This window comes from Equus caballus, chromosome 31 (assembly GCF_041296265.1).
Source record: "Equus caballus isolate H_3958 breed thoroughbred chromosome 31, TB-T2T, whole genome shotgun sequence".
NCBI lineage: Eukaryota > Metazoa > Chordata > Mammalia > Perissodactyla > Equidae > Equus > Equus caballus.
Window position 1 is genome coordinate 5,367,658 of NC_091714.1, and position 17,110 is coordinate 5,384,767.

The window sequence follows — 17,110 nt, forward strand, 5'->3', positions numbered from 1 at the left end:
AATATTAAAACATGCCAAAGTTAGAAACAAGAAAAGAATGTCCATTATCACCACTTACATTTAACATTGTACTGCATCCTGCCCAGGAGAAAAAGAAAGAAAATATATCACAGTTGGAAAAGAAGAAATTAACATGCCATTACTCACAGATGACATGTTTATGCATGTAGAAAAGCTAAAAGGATCCACAAACAAATTAATAAAAATAATGTGTATACAACAATATTGCTGATTAGAAAGTCAATATATAAAAATCAACTTTATATGGTAATAACAAACATCTGGAAAATAAAATTTTAAACACCATTTACAAGAGAATCAAAAGTAAAGTAAAAAATGTTCATGACATCAACAGTGAACCCTTAAAAACATAACTTCGAAAGAAAGATTATCTAAATAAGTGGAGATACACACCACGTTCATGGGTTGAAAAAATCAATATTGTTAAAAAGTCAGTTTTCTCAATATTGATGCAAAGATTCAATGCAATCCTAATCAAAATCCCAGAAGAACTGTTTTGTAAAAATTGGCAGGCTGATTTTAAACTTTATATGTGAATGAGAAAGAACTAGAATAGCCAAGCCAAGGCTAATAAACAATAAAGCTGGAGAATATGGAACCCTGATATCAATACAGTGTAATGATGGGCAAGGGTAGATACAAAGACTAATGTAATAGAGAGTCTAAAAGAGTTCCAAACGTGCACACTCACCAGATTTATGACAAAGGCTCCACTGTAATTAATTAGGGAAAGAATGATCTTTTCAATAAATAGTAATCCATTAATTAGATAGGAAAAAAATCTTAATCTCTCCACCTTACATGATACATAAAATTAATTTGAGAAAAATCAGAGATCTAAATAGAAAAGATAAAACAATAATGTTTCTAAAGGAAAACAGAATAGCATCATGATTTTGGGAAAGAAAAATTTTTCCAAAACAGCACTGCAAAAGCACTAACCATGAAATTAATACATTTTTTTCAGTTCCTTTTCTGAAAAATTTATCTCAAGAAACACTTTCCCTTTACTCTCTGAATATTGTATATCATGAACTCATTTTTGGCAATTCTTTTTCCATTTGTTTAGAACTCAACCTTTTACTTAAAACTGTAAAATGAAAAGGTTTGACTAAATACTACTTAATATCTCTTTTTACCTCTAGTACACTATTATCCCAATATATTGAAGAAGATTATTTTTCCCAAGGTATTTAATTTTTAAATACAAGATTACAAAGTGATATTTAAATAACAGTTTCAGTTGTAAAATCCTGCATGCTTTTGAACGACTGAGAGCCCCTGTGAATAACAGCCATACTTGTCAAGTGCCAGCAAACTTCCTAGTCACAGGAAAAGGACATCTCTGTTGCATATTCCTGCTCCAGGTGAGATGTTCCCAATATCAAGACATTAGTGCAGCTACTGAAATTGCCAAGTGTCTCCCAACAACGAAACAAAATAGTCCTAAGATACATTTAGTACAAAGCCTAATTATAGGATACTATGGGTCTATAACTATCATCATTCGAAGAGTTAAAGCACTTTACCTAAATTGTTGCTTTCTTTTTTCCTCATAAGAAATTGATTCAGAATAACTGGAAGACTTCAGTGAGGTGATTATACAAAAAGCAATCCAAAATTATATATATATTTGCATGCTACACATACGTTTCCAGCTGCTAGTATCTCCATAAACTACATATAAAAAACAGAGATATAAAAGGATGGAAAACAGAAATGTACTTAACTTCGCTCCTTGGCATTTGAACACGGGCAACAAACTAGGATTCCGATACAATATGATCTCCAGTAACATGTGGAAGCTAATACCCATACACACATATACAGAAACTATAAAACTCTGAAGACTTTTAATTTTTTATACCTTTGTTTTCAATGAGGGTGTGTATTTGTGTTAAAGGAAACAGATATCTTTATGGGTTTGAAAAGGATATTGGGGCAATAGCCATTTTCAGACAAAATTTTAAAATAGTATCCATTGATTATTTCTGATTATAAAAGTAATGCATGTTCAATGAAGACAATTTGAAAAATAGGGAGGAGTGAAGAGCCAACTTTCATGCTATCCTCCAGAGATAACCATGTTAGCATCTCAGTATATTATACATCCTTCTAGTCTTTTTTCTTTAGGCATGATTTTAAATGAAAAGATAAAAAATAGGTATGTTAAGTCTCTGAGAAAGCTAAAAAAAAAAGCAGAGTCGAGGGGCGATTTGTAAAATTCCATTCAGGAATAAACTGAATAGCATTATAAACCATTTTCATTTCCTATAAAAAAGTCTCATATACTGCATGCAGTTTGGAAATCATTTGCATTTAAAATTGCAAAATGATAGAAACTGAATTATTCGAACTTATTTTTTTAAGAATCACTTCAACATGAGGAAATCGAACTTTTTCAACAGAAAAAAGATGAAGCGGGGCCAGCCCCGTGGCCGAGTGGTTAAGTTCATGTGCTCCGCTTTGGCGGCCCAGGGTTTCACTGGTTCGGATCCTGGGCGCGGACATGGCACCGCTCGTCAGGCCACGTTGAGGCAGCGTCCCACATGCCACAACTAGAAGGACCTGCAACTAAGATATACAACTATGTACCACAGGGGATTTGGGGAGATAAAGCAGGAAAAAAAAAAAAAAGATGAAGTGATCCCTTGTGTTGGCGACCTAATGCATCTGCTCTTTGTCCTTTGACATCTTTGTGACCCATTCATCTCTCCTCTACTCCTTCAAAGTGTTCTAGCTGTGTAAGATTCTACTTCCTGCTCTGAGTCTCTAGACTTGAGACCGTGGACCCGCTAAAGGCTCCTTAAGTCTGACTTTCTGAGATATGAACACTTCTCGCTTTCCCACTTCCTTGGGGCTCCAGAGTTATTTCACTCTATGTTCTCAGGCTCTGCCCATCACATGTCTCTTGAAGCCATTTGGCCTCGTTGGAGGGTTGAGTCCAAGTTCACCAACCTTCCCCTCAACGCCCACCTTGCAAGCTCTAACCCGAAAATGAGAAGCCTATAGTCCCTAATTGACCTAACACCTCCATGTGTCCCAGAAGCCAGTCCAATAACCACAGCACGACTCTCCCAGGCTCAATTTTTCCAATTCTCATAGTCCCAGGTTCCATACACATCGATGCATGACCGCAGTTTTGAATAAACAAGGTCACACCACCTTCTTCCCGCTTCAGTGATAATTTCAGACACAGCCTTAAAAAACAGTTAGGTGCCTTCTCACCAAAGAAGGCAACAACCACAACTCTGATCGTGCGGCTGTATGCTCTTCTGAACTCACGTCTTTCTCATTTTTCATTTCCAACTTTAATGACAACAGCTTCACTGCTGCCGCAATACAGCTACTGAGGTAACCATCAGCAAGTGGACTCCAGCAAATTCTTTGTTAAACAGGACCCACTTCTCCACTCCCACCAGCTTTTTATTTAAGAGTATTGTTACGGCAGCATCTGGCAGAAATACCTAATCAGGGAGTTTAGAGTATCAACAATTTTAACCTATGTCCACCCCACTCTCATTTCCACTGGCTGAAACTTTTGTTCTCTTGGGAACGTGCCTGGTATTGTACATCGATTCCTCCCTCTTCTGGAGGAGAGTTCCCCTATTTCAAGTGTCAGGTACCATCTGCCACTGTTGGCCACCTTTACAATTTCGAAATTGCTGAGAAATAGAGCATAAAAGCCAGGCAGGCTAGGTTGAAATGGAAAGCCCTGGGGCCTGTGCCTCAGCTGGGACTGTAATAGCTGATGATGCAAGAAAGTTTTCCTTACAAAATATTAACCATAATATGCTCATGACACTTTGCATGACCACATGTAATACAACGAGGATGTCAGAGATTGAAACCATGAACCTTGACAGAACCTTTGAACTTTATCAAGAGATAGAGCCAGAACGTGGGGGACCTAATCTTGGCTGGAGGCCTGGATCTCCATCACAGTAACACCATGAGCAAATGAACTAGAATGGGAAATTTTGTCAGACACACTTAATTTCCCCTAGGATAACGGATGGCTTCTAGTGGCACCGGGCCAGACTCCTGGGGCCCTCAGAGAGTTGTAGGCTGTGCAGCATCTGATGACACCAATACTTCAGGCTCTGTGAATTGAAACTATGGCTCTCTCAATAAATTTTCCTTTCCTCCCTCTCAGCTATCTGAGAAGCGCGATTGAAAGGCCACATTTTTAGATGTGCACCATCTGGATGTAAAAAACTGTAGTTGCCAACATCAGGGAGACAGGTCCGTCTCCTTAGGAGTGCCTGATAATAACTTAGCACATGAAGGTGTAAATGAGAAGATAAATGGATTTATGAGTTCTTAATAGGGTACATGATTATTTTAATTCTAGTCTATTACAAAAATGGTTTGAAGTGATTTACATTATTACATATATTATAGCAAGTTTTTAAAAAATAAATATAGATTGGGTTAAGGGAAAAAGTGAAGCCAATGAATGCACGACTTAATTTCCTCTGCAGTAATTAGAAAAAGGTAGATTTGACTTGAAGTGCCCTAGTATACGAAGAACAAAGAAACAGACGCTTGAAATAAGCACAACTTTTTTTCTGATACTGGACAGTATCATTTAATTTAAATTAATTTAAATTTTAGACCCTCATAAAGAAGACTTTTGGAATTTATTGAACCATATCCTCAAAAATATTGCTAAAACAAATGCAAAAGTAATTTGCCAATATTTTTTTTAAAACATCAATTTATGCCAATGGCACGAAACCAAAGCATCATTTGATAAGAACAAGTCAACTATGAGCTTACACAAGGCAGTCTAGATACTGATACGGTTGTTTGATCCAAGAATAAAATTTAAACTAGAAAAATAAAGAGCCACTCAGCTCAAAGAAGGACCAGGAAATACTATCACCTAATTAACGCCTTTAATAATAAAGACCTCAAAGCAGACAGACAAAGAAATGCACACACACATAGGATGATGCTACTGGCTTAGGAGAGCATTCTTCAGACAAAAAGGCAGTTTTACATGCTGTTGACTGTCTCATAGGTTAACTTCTAAGGATTGAAAAAGTTAAAGCAGAATGAAAAAGAATGGAAAAGGAAAGGTGCATGAATTATCAAACAGAGGACTACAGAACCATTTTAACTCAATAGTTTCATCTTTTAAGTGAAATAAAAATAATTAACTGTGAATGTTATTGGGCGCAGACCCTTATGAAAACACATTTGGGGATAAATATTTGTGTTCCCCATAATATACAGTAGATTTGACATGCTACACCAGAACTGCTCTTAACCAACCTCCACTTAAGTGACTCACCAGAAACCAATGCTCTCAATTACTACTGTAAAAACATTCTGATTGATGTCTCTGGTATATTTGAATGCTCATGGCTATATTATCTTCTCTCCCCTTGAGTTGCTTACTCTAAAGCGTTGCTCCCAAACCTGATTACAACAGTTGAACTTGTAATTGCAATCAATTGACTAAATATTACAAAAATCAATAACCTATGAATACAAAAAGAAAGACATTTCTATGAAAACCAAATCGAATGCTCTGGAAAGTACTACAAAGCTGAGTTGCTAAAAATAATTATTCTCCAGGGGCCGGCTCCCTGGCCGAGTGGTTAAGTTCGCATCCTCCGCTGCGGCAGCCCAGGGTTCGGATCCTAGGCGCGGACATGGCACCGCTCATCAGGCCACGTTGAGGCAGCGTCCCATATCCCACAACGAGAATGACCTGCAACTAAGATACACAACTATGGGGGGGGGGGGGGGGGGAATAAAGCAGAAAAAAAAAATATTGGCAACAGTTGTTAGCCCACGTGCCAATCCTTAAAAAAAAAAAAGGAAGATTGGCAACAGTTGTTAGCCTAGGTGCCAATCTTTAAAAAAAAAAAAAAAAAAAAGAGTGGGTCATCTTTAAGACCTTCTCCTTCTTAAAAAAAAAAATTAAAAAAATAATAATTATTCTCCAGTGAAGCACAGGAAAGGCAACTATGAAATACCAGGAGGAGAAAAGCTAAAATCTTGAAGGCCTCTGCACTCAGATTAGATCACAAACGTCTTGAATTCCCAACTCCTTTTTAAGAAACGAGAAGTGGAAATTCTTAATAATGCACTATGCAGTTTACATTAAAAAAAAGTGTCACTCCAATCAATGGCTCCTAGGCCATGTATCTGAACGTTCTTTTTTTAATTTCCCACTTGTTGTCCCTCCACAGATGCCTCACAGTTCTACTCTTCCTATCTGCGTTTTAAAGAACACACTTCTCCAAAAGCTGAGATTTCTACATACCCCCGGGTAACTTTGCTCCCAGACAGGACAGGTTTCTCCGAGTCGCACAGGACCACGTGCTGGGAAGGGCCATATGCTGGGTTTGAGGCTCTGCTACCTTGTCTGAAAATAACCTTATCTTTGAACTTGAATTTTGCAGTGAAGTCAAATGGTACAATGGAACTCGGCGGACGTGAGGAGACACGCCGGCTGGAAGCTCACACAGGCGGCTTTGGTCCAGGAGCAGACTGGACATGCGCAGGATCAAGCCCACGGGCACAGCCTGCTGCGCCTGCGCAGACAGTTGATCTGGCACAGAGGTGTGGGTCTTGGAGCCCTCTGGGATGCTGTGGGGCCTCAAGGAGGTTGCCCAGCCCACGTCAGGACCTGGGGCCAGACTGCTGGCAGAATTGGCAGCATTAGCCCCTGCTGTGGGAGCAGTGCATGGGGCCCCAGGACACACGGTGGTGCCGGGTGCCCATCTCTCTCTGCACTCTGTTGCGGCAACAGCTGCACAACCACCGTCTTTCCAGCCTGAGCACCTAATCAGGAACTACCAGCACTCAGGTTGCAAAATTTGTCAGTAAATTATTACAAAATAAAAGTGTATGCCTCGGGGCCAGCCCAGTGGCACAGTGGTTAAGTTTGCACGTTCCGCTTTGGCGGCCGGGGTTCGCAGGTTCGGATCCCGGGTGCAGACATGGCACCACTTGGCACGCGATGCTGTGGCAGCCGTCCCATATACAAAAGTAGAGGGAGATGGGCACGGATGTTAGCTCAGGGCCAGTCTTCCTCAGCAAAAAGAGGAGGATTGGCAGCAGATGTTAGCTTCAACATCCCCATAAAGCATATCAGGAAGTTACCAGAATCTTTTTAAAGAGTTTAGAATTTCTGGTTTTGAAAACTAGTGCAACACAGCAAAGCAAGCATCTGCAAGCTTAGAAATAGAAATTAAACTTAAAGAGCATAGCATTCAATGGAAAAGAACACTATTTTCATCTGAAGCTTCAGATAAACCAGTTATTAATAAGGAAGACAAATTTGTCTTCCTTATATTTGAAGCTATAGTAGTAAAATGCATAAACAGGCATTTTGAATTATATACAAAGCATGAAGCCTTTTTCAGTTTTTCATACAACCCACACAAATTTCAAAAAATGTCAGAGGAAACAATTTATACTTAAAAGCAAATTCAGATTTGCACAAAACTGATTTTCACAGAGTTAAATCTTTTTAGAAAAATTATTCAATGAGCATTATCAACTCTAAATATACTAAAATTTATATGTGAAATGATTAATCAAAAAGAGATCCCAATGTTGTCACAGCTTACAAAATACTCTTAACGGCTATAGTAATATTTGCATCAGCAGAAAGATCCCTTTCAAATTTAAAAAGGATAAAAAATTATTTGCAGCCTTGCATTTGCCAGGAACAACTGATGTCACTTTCAACTTTTTGAAAACAAAGTTACAGTGATCTAATAAATTAATTTCCAGAAAAGTGAGTTAGAAAAATCACGTGATCAATCAAGATATCACATTATTATATAATTATTTACTATGTTACAATATTTACTATTACAACAATAAAAGTCTTTTTAAATTTGTAAGCCTATACTGTTACTCATGTATCACTGTTACATGTATTATAAATAATAAAATATTTTAAACAGCAAAATTTATATTTCAGTATTTAGTGGCACTTTCCCCCTGGTTTTTGAATAAGAGGTCCGGCATTTTCATTTCATATTGGGCCTCATAATTTATGACACTAGTCTTACCATAGAAGTTTGCTTTTTGAATTTCATAATATTAGTTGAGCTCTTTTGACCACAATTTATCTCAAAAAAAAAAAAGGTAGCCTTTAGTAATGTTTTACCAGGTTTATTAGAAAGAAATCTTGATGCTTTAAGTATCTCTCTTCAGAAAGGGAGGGATTTTTTTTAAACAATGGACTCATCAAAATTTCTCCTTTTTTAAAAAAAATATTGGCACCTGAGCTAACGTCTTCTGCCAATCTTGGTTTCTTCTTCTTCTCCCCAAAGCCCCCCACTACATAGTTGTATATTCTAGTTATAGATCCTTCTAGTCGTGCTACATGGGATGCTACCTCAGTCTGGCTTGATGAGCGGTGCCATGTCTGCACCCAGGATCCAAACTGGTGAAACCCTGGGCCGCTAAAGTGGAGCGCAGGAACTTAATTACTCAGCCAGGGGGCCAGCCCCTAAAATTCCTCCTATCTTAAAGGCCATAGACGTTTCTTTGGAGATTTTCCGTCTTCAACCATCATTGACAATAACTTCATGAAAACTGTCTATTGGCAGGAGTGAGGAAAGTAGTTATGTATTGCTGAAGTAAAGACCCTTGGGAAGAAAGCCTTTTAAAAATCTGGTATCCTGATGGAATTCTTCAGGTTCCTATGGGAGAAAAGAAAATTAGTCAAAGTGCTTTATTGAATCCACAAGAATTTTCCCAAGTAGTGAGCCTTTTGTCTGCACCTTAACTTGTAAGAAGGCCGGCTTTGTTAGAGCCAAAGAGAAAAGTGTTAATCCGATAAAGGAGCTAAAAATACTAAACCCTGGCAGCTTCCCCAGGGCCTCTGAAAAAATGATTGACAGGGCAAACAACTAACTTCATATGGAAAAATTTTGAAATACAAAGTCAGCACACTGCTTACTTAGGCTCTCAGGCCACAGGCAGCAAGAAGCAGCAGTGTTGTTACTGCCCGAGGTGGGTCATCTGCTCGCCGCTAGACATGCCAATAGTCAGGAGGCAAGGTAATGGGAGAGAAAGGGTTTCTTTATTACAGCTTGCTGGCAAGAGGGATGATGGCCCACTAATGTCCAAAAGAACCATCTTACAGAACAAAGACTACAGGCCAATTATATTAGGGAGTGGTTTCTGGGTGCGGGAGGCAGCTGGTCTCTGGGTGGGGGCAGACATCTGGTCTTAGTTCCTGATAGTCTTTTTGTTTTACTGTATTTGCATCAGAGACCAGAAAATGCCCTATACCTTGACCTTTCAGTTGTCCTGGGTGATGGCTATCAGGGTAGACTCTCTCCCAGGGGTGATCACATTCCTAAGGAATGCAAAAGAACAAAGTTATGATCTTAAAGCAGTTGGGAGGGGCCACAAAATCTACAGAGCGTGTCTGGGACAGTTCATCATAGGTCGTTTAAAGTTACAATATGGTTTCTTTTCTACAATATGGCTTCCCTTATGTCAACCTTGTCTTGAGCTGGTATTAGTGTCCCTCTGGGCTGCCTCAGCCCTCCCGGTTGCCCAGTTCAGGACAGGCTCTGCCTTCTTCCTGCATTTCCAGTGATGGAGCTGTCTCAGGAGTGGTGGCACGTCAGCAGGCCCTTGCTATGTAAAGGGTAGTCAGATGCTGCTCTGACCCGTTCATGTTCGTTGGTCAAAATATTTTCATTCTTCGACATTATCATATGAAAGTATAAAGTTCCAGATCTTTCCCTCTTGGCAAGGTCATTACAGGAGACAACAGTTGCTTAAAAAACAAAACAAAACAAAAAAAACCCTGGTTTACTTGTAAGACTTAATTGCTTTTCCTTTAGCAGATCAAGTTCATTCCTGATCTGAGTTTTTGCTCCTAAGGAAGTAAAACTTCTACAAAAATCTATGGAGAGGTTTTGACCTACAAACTCATTTCTGAGACTTAAAGTGCCACAGGAATCAAACAAACCCATTAATTTCACATATTTGGCGAATGTACATTCTCACCAGCTCTGCTGTAGAAACTTTCACTCCATCACATGCAAAGCCACTTCCAAATTTTCTATTTTAACTATCTTTTGTTATTAAATATTGTTGTTTTAGAGTTTATTATTTAAAATGTACCATGGTCTGGGTATTGAAAAGAGAATTCTGTTCTCTGCGACTTTAAAATTAAAGCAATCTTTTAGCACAAAAAGTCCATTATCTGGGTTACTGTCCTTTGTGAGTTTATGTCTTAAAGAGTTTTTAGAAACAAAGCCCAGTATCTTAGTCCTTGGACAACATTTTACTCTCCCTCCTCAGCCCTGCCAGGGCACATTTTTATGAATGTTACAAGCAAAAGAATTCTTCTCTAGAACTGGTTACAGGCTTTTACTGGAAAGGAAAGAAATCTAATATTTATTATCATATAATAAGTCAATTTCATAATAATATCCCCATATAAAGAAGAGCAAATTATGGCAAGAAGAACTTGTATAATTTATTTCAAACCACGAAGTGGAAGAGTCAGAATTTGAAATGAATTTGTGCCTTCCATTGCTGCATCTCTACCGTCTTCCTGAATAATAATAAGCATATTATATAATAAAATAACATAATTAACAGAGATGACTAATCTTCATATGGAAAACTGTAATAATATTTTAATATCAATAGAAGCTCTTTCCATATATATTATAAAAAAGGGGTAAGTAACAAGTAGGAGTGGGGTTACATGTTCTAAGCCCTACTTTGGGGATTTTATATCTTATACACTATTTTCCATACTTAAAAGAAAGTGAAATATTTGATACAAGAACGTAAGATGACTTGAGAAGCACATACAAGACTTGAAGGAAACACTGGCTGGTTGAAACTTCTGGTGTTTCTCAAACTTTAGAACTACCTACAGAGCTTTTCAATAATTCACATTTCTTATTCCCACTCCTACAGTAAGTCTGCATTTTGAAAAATCCCTGGAAGATGATCGTAGTGGAGGTGGTCCATGGAACACACTTGGAGAAACACCAATCTAGAAATTTAATTAAGGAAGTGGAATAGAACAGAAATAATGGTGAAAATATGGCAACAAACGAGCTCTCAATTTTCAGACACCCAAATAGAAACCTAGTCTTAAATCCCCATTGTGAGCCACAAGCAATAAAAATTGCATTATTGCAACCTTCCTTTGAATAACAAATAAGCTATGAATAGTAAATACGCCTATTTTAAGATTTTGAATTCCCGTTCATAACTGGAATGAGATAATCCTCACATAACTAGTACTATGAATGTCAGATTATTTACCTTGATGAATTTCTCCCTATTAAAACTCTTTCTTGGGGCCAGCCCCGTGACTGAGTGGTCAAGTTCGAGCGCTCTGCTTCAGAGGCCCAGGGTATCACCAGTTTGGATCCTAAGCATGGACCTAGCACTGCTCATCAGGCCATGCTGAGGTGGTGTCCCACGTGGCAGAACTAGAAGGACCTGCAACTAAAATATACAACTATGTACTGGGGGGCTTTGGGGAGAAGAAGAAAAAAAGATTGGCAATAGATGTTAGCTCAGGGCCAATCTTTAAAAACAAAAAACTCTTTCTTACTCTAAGACAGGAGAAAGCAATCCCAGATATGTCTGTCATTTGGTTTTTACCAATTAGCACAGTATCATTTATTGAACATTATTTGGTGGTGGGCTCTAGTCTGAGCATTTGAAGTACATTCTCTAATTTAATCTTCTCAATCACCCATTAAGTTTGTGATTATTAGCATTCTCAATTTGTAAATTAAGGAACTGAAGTAGAGAGGGGTTAAATAAATCAGCCAACATTGCAATCAAGTTTAATGGATACCATGTTGATCAATGCTTTTAACTAGACAACCCAAAAAGGGATCCCAACCATTTTTTCCCATCACTTTGTCCCAGGTTACTGGGTGCCTCCCTCTTGATTCCACACAGAGATAACTCTGACACCCCAAAAGAGGCGTATTCCCATTGCCTCATCAGATGTTCCCCAGGCTCTCTCTCTACATTCTAATTCAGAGCACCAGACACAAGGCACCCCGAGTGTCATGGAAACAGGAATTTAGTTCGGGGAGGAATGTCTTGGCTTGCTCCAGAATCTCATATTGTGTAATTTTAGCCACTTTCAGCCCTGTCTACTTTCCAGCATCAAGTTTGTTCAATTTCCCCACAGTTGTACGACTCAGCATCCCAATGCGTCACTTCTACTCCTGCTTCATGTAGACTTTTCTTCACATGGTGGCCAGAGGGACCCTTGAAAATAAATCAAATCACATTACTTCCTTGCTGCAAATCTTTTAATGGCTTTCTATCACTGTCAGAACAACTCCAAATCTAAATCTTTCCCATGACCTGCAAGACCCACCGTGAACTGACCCCTGGCGATCACTTTGACATAATTTCCTACTCCTTCCTCCTGATCCACGGGGTTCCATCCCACCTGTTGATGGAACATGCCAAGCATCTTCCTTTCCAGGACATGTACACCTGCTGTTCCCTCTTTGGAAGATTTCTTCCTCACACACTTGCATGACTTGTTCCTTCACTTCATTTGGGTCCCTGCTCAATATCACTTCCTCAGAGAGGCACTTTCTGAGCATCTCCTAGTAACATCGTATTTCCCACCGTCTTTTTTTCCTTCCTACAACTTACCACTGCCTTAAGTCGTATTGTACTATTTTTGATAATTTATTACCTGTCTCCCCAATTAGAATGTAAGCTCCATTAAGGCAGTATTCCAATTTTGAGAATATTTAAAAGTTTCCCAGATGTTTCAAATGCACAGTCAAGTTTGAGAACCATTTCTCTAAAGGAAAGTAGGGAATTCAACCTTGCTTTGAGCAGTTATTCCTACCAAAAGTCATTGATGAGAAAGAGAGGCCAGAGGTTCTGGATAGCAGGTGGTTCTCATAGTAAAGAAGCTGTTAGCATTGAGATTCTGGGAGATCAGTTTACTTGAAACTGGACCCAAACAACAAAGAGATCTGGGGAGTAAGGCCCAGGATGCCAAGAGGAGCAAAGTTAAGAGCAAGGCAGAATGCCAAATCCTTGGTCAATGGGGCTGACATGAAAGGGAACAAGGGTGCACAACGGGCCGTGAGGCAGGAATAAGGGGACGTTTGCATCTGATGAACATGTACATGCATAAAGGCAGACAAAGGGGCTCTGGAAATCCAACTAGCTTCTGCCCTCACCTGCTGAGGGAGGAACATTTGTAAGGCACCAGCTTTCTAAGGAATTCCAAAATTAGTCATCGTTGGTCCTTCTTATAAGCTCAGACTCTGGAGTTCCACCTTAGAAATCCTGATTTATTGACTATGGGATAGGAGAAGGACTCTCCAGCTTTACAGGTGCCCAGGATGAGTCTGAAGCATGTGGTTTCGGGGACACAGTTGGAGAAGTCACATCCTTGGTGGCATCTAATAGGCGGAGCTGAGCAGGCAGGAAAGATGCCTGTGGCTACACACAGCTGCATAGGAGCTAATAAGTTGGATCTGGTGGTGTGGATCTGAGGTTAATCTCCAGTCTGTAGCCAAAAAGTTGTCCAGAGACCTTCAAGAGTCTCAGCCATGACTCCTCTTCTACTCTGGACTTGGGTCAGCTTGTGCCATTGCCAATCTCAAGCTCTGATTCCCTGCTTGGCATGAAGCAAGTGGCCTCAGATCTTCCCCAAGAAGTAAGAGGAGGGAAAATCATGTCCCATGAGATAGCTCCACCTTGATGAGTAGCCTCGCTCCCTCCTAATAAATTGAAAAGAGTATTAGCTGCATTGTGCACGCCCGCACACACACTCTAACCACCACTGGACCTAGTGTCTACCAACTAACTCTGGAAATACTCAAATACAAGTAACATCTTGCAGTCACGGGGCCAGCCAGAAGTGAGAGAACGTGAGCGTATCTGGCTCTGGCAGGCAAGTACTCAGAGAAAGGTGAGACGCGACGGGCCCTGACAGAATATTTTCCTCAAGTAAGGAATAAACTTTACAGTAAATCATAAGAAACATTGTCTGTGAGCCTGTGCCCAGGCAAGACATCAGCATCTCCAGGTAGGACCTGTTCTGATCAGCTAGAAAATGTACCAGCTGCCAGGACCATCCAGAGCCATGTCCTGGCATCTCAAACATCTATTTTGTGGGGAGAGCAGGCCCTGAACAGTGTTTGTGTAGAGTCTCCCACTGCCCCAGTAATCTCTGCCCACACTTGGGCACCAGCATATCCCTCCAGACTACCCTTCCAGTGTTTTCTCTACACCATCCTCAATGTGAAATAGGGAGAACTTGCCTCAGGCGTTTAGGTCCATCCCCTCCAGCCCCCTCAGGCCTGCGACCCACCAATAGAACGTCCTTCACCTCGTCAGGGCCACCAAGGGCTTCTGAGCAGCCAGCATCACCAAAGCCAGACTGGGCACATGGAGACAGAAAGAGTTGGGGACCCTTGTTACCCTTTTGGCTCTACCCAGAACCGCGCAACATGACCCTAGCTTAGGAGCTGGTTCCTCTGGGAAAACAGGCTCATTTGTTTCATTTAAAAAATTGGTTTTTCTCCTCAGGGTGAAGTAAGCCTTCCTCTGTGTTCATAGGTAGAGGGAGGGTGACTCCCTCACCGCTGAGGGGCTCATGTGCAGCTCCTGTGCCATCTCCTCAGCCCCCTCACCAGATCTAATTCTTACATCTTTAAAAGGCTCACAGGCTTTCCCGGGACACAAGAGATAAACCCCTTGGACTCCTTTACAGCCTCCATTTTCCTATTATTTTCTCTTTATCTAGGGATTTCGGAGTCTTTGGATTGTCATTACTAAATTCAGCACAGGATTTCACCTGATTTTCATCTTAAATTCCTCAAACAGCTTTATCTGTGCAGAGAGATTGTATGAAAATGATACAAAGGCGTCTAGATCACTTGCCGATCAAGGAGATAATTTGCCAAAAGTGAAATTCTATAAATAATTTGTCAAATGTGGACATCTTTCTATCTGTTCATGGATTACGAAAACCCCTCAGCTTTTCTTTCTGAGCAAAAGCTACCAACATTCATCAAAAGCCAATTCATTTTCAAGGTGTGATCATTTCTGAACCATAATGCCAGTGGTTTTCTTCCTGAAAATGAGCCTGGAATCTCATCCCACATACAGTGGCCTTAGAGGAGGTAGACCAGGGGCTATGAAGTATCTTGCAAGACACATGAGGAACCACAGCCAAATTTGGCCTCATTCTCCTAAGAACACGAGTGTTGTGTTCAACTGTCTCATTCATAGCCATGTAGGTAAAAGCACATTTCAATGTTGAAAGTCCATCTTAACTAGTCACCGGCTCTCTGACCATGCCTTTACTAAAATCAACAAATAGATCATGCACAGCAACACAGGTAAAGCCTTGTCTGCAGCCTAGCACACAGTAAGTGTTTAGATATATGTATTACCCTCCCGTTTTCTTATAATTTGCATCAATTCTATTTGACATATCTATTTGCTATATTTCTACCGAAGAGGAATTCAGTTTCCTGTCTTGTGGTTTCAATCAAATTTTGAGAAAAGTAAAAATATACACAAATTCACTAGCTGTTATTCTTACTGCTGTAATCATCATCATCATCATCCATTCCATGTTAATCATGTATCCTAAAATACTTTTCATTGGAAACTCAACTTTTCCCCAGAACTTCCTTTCCTTTTTATAAAGCCTTGGGTAGTGTTTTTAATCAATACCACAAGTGAAATCTCAGCTTTCTGCGGGCCTTGATATTTCAGGAGTCTTTGACAAATTCACCACATTCCCAGTGACTGTTCCCTTCCCCAACGTTATTCAGAAATGCCAATTAGTTTTCTCTGAAATCCAGCTGTCTGATAGAAACTTGTGAATATCTTAGTTTCCCTGGCGATGCCTATAGATTTCACTGTATCACACAAGGAGATTAAATAAGGTCTCCAGAGAATTTGTGTTACCTCTAGCTTTTGGTCAACCAAAGATGTCCTCCTGGGAACCTATTAAAAACCCAAGTGTTCAAGTCCAGAGCTCAGCTGCCTGATAATAAATGGAAGTTACTTCCTAGCCCGTCTAGTGCTTGCCCTGTAATCTGAATTCCTTCCTACACAGAACAGCATTTTTCCTGCAGCCTCATCTTATTGCTCCCTTGAAACTTCAAGAAGGGGCTATGTTTTCCTTCAGCATCTCCTTGGACCAATTTGAAGGCTGACATTATGACTCTTCCCTTTGTCTCTCCAAATAACGATTTTCAAAGCCACTTGTTTCATTTCACATTTGACATGAAAAGAAAAGCAAGTGCTATCGAAAAAACCTGTTGGACAGGTAATAAACACCATGACTCATTAAATCCAGACAGAGTTTCCCAAAGCTTTCCCAGGTCTGAGCAGTTAGATGCAGTAAAACAACTTGACTGTCTTTAACCAGCCTTGATTGTTGTCTAATAGTGCAAGACACTCCTGAGACTCCCTGGTTACATTACACAGGAAGACGCATTTAATGCATCCTATATTTTGGATGTCTGGTAACCTCTAAAATGGTGGCACCTTTGGTCGTGTAAAAAGAACCTGCATCTTATGTGTTACCCATAAAACAGTCTCAATAATTGCAAAGTGCTCATCATGGACAGGCGGGAACTGAAGATTCCTTCCCCCGGGCCACTGTGGCTTTGGAAATGCAGCTCTGCCTTCCTGGCCTTGTACTTAATCTCTTCTGACAATTGTCGTGACTTGTAGTAGGTCATCACAGCACACCTTCAGACCACAGTGAGTACTCTTACCTGTTGTTGACACTATTTTGCTGTAGACAGCGGGGAGTAAGCACGCTATAATTTCAAAAACTGGACATACATAAAGTTTGGAAAGTCTAGCCATTAAGGTCACATCTTATTGGTTCCTTCATGCCTTTAGAGTGGATCTCTGAAGGAACGAGTTTATTTTTCTTAGCCAGGAATCGTTTTTATCTGGCTCCCCCAGAAGAATTCCTGGTTTGAATTTGCACTCCTTCAGATGCCCAAGAAATCTGTTCTCATTCTCATTTTAAACTGATCCTTCTTTCTTGGTTCCTCTTTGTTCATATCATTTTAGAAATCTCATATCATGTGGCATC

General features: G+C 40.0%; 1 long non-coding RNA gene across 1 annotated transcript in view; it reads right to left on the bottom strand.

Moving 5' to 3' along the window:
• Positions 1 to 5,995: 5,995 nt before the first annotated feature.
• The window catches only part of LOC102148866 (uncharacterized), a 95,463-nt gene continuing 84,348 nt past the window's right edge, over positions 5,996 to 17,110 (bottom strand). The window contains exon 4 of the long non-coding RNA XR_011434419.1: positions 5,996 to 8,699. This is a non-coding gene — a long non-coding RNA (uncharacterized lncRNA). The remainder of the gene's footprint in view (positions 8,700 to 17,110) is intronic.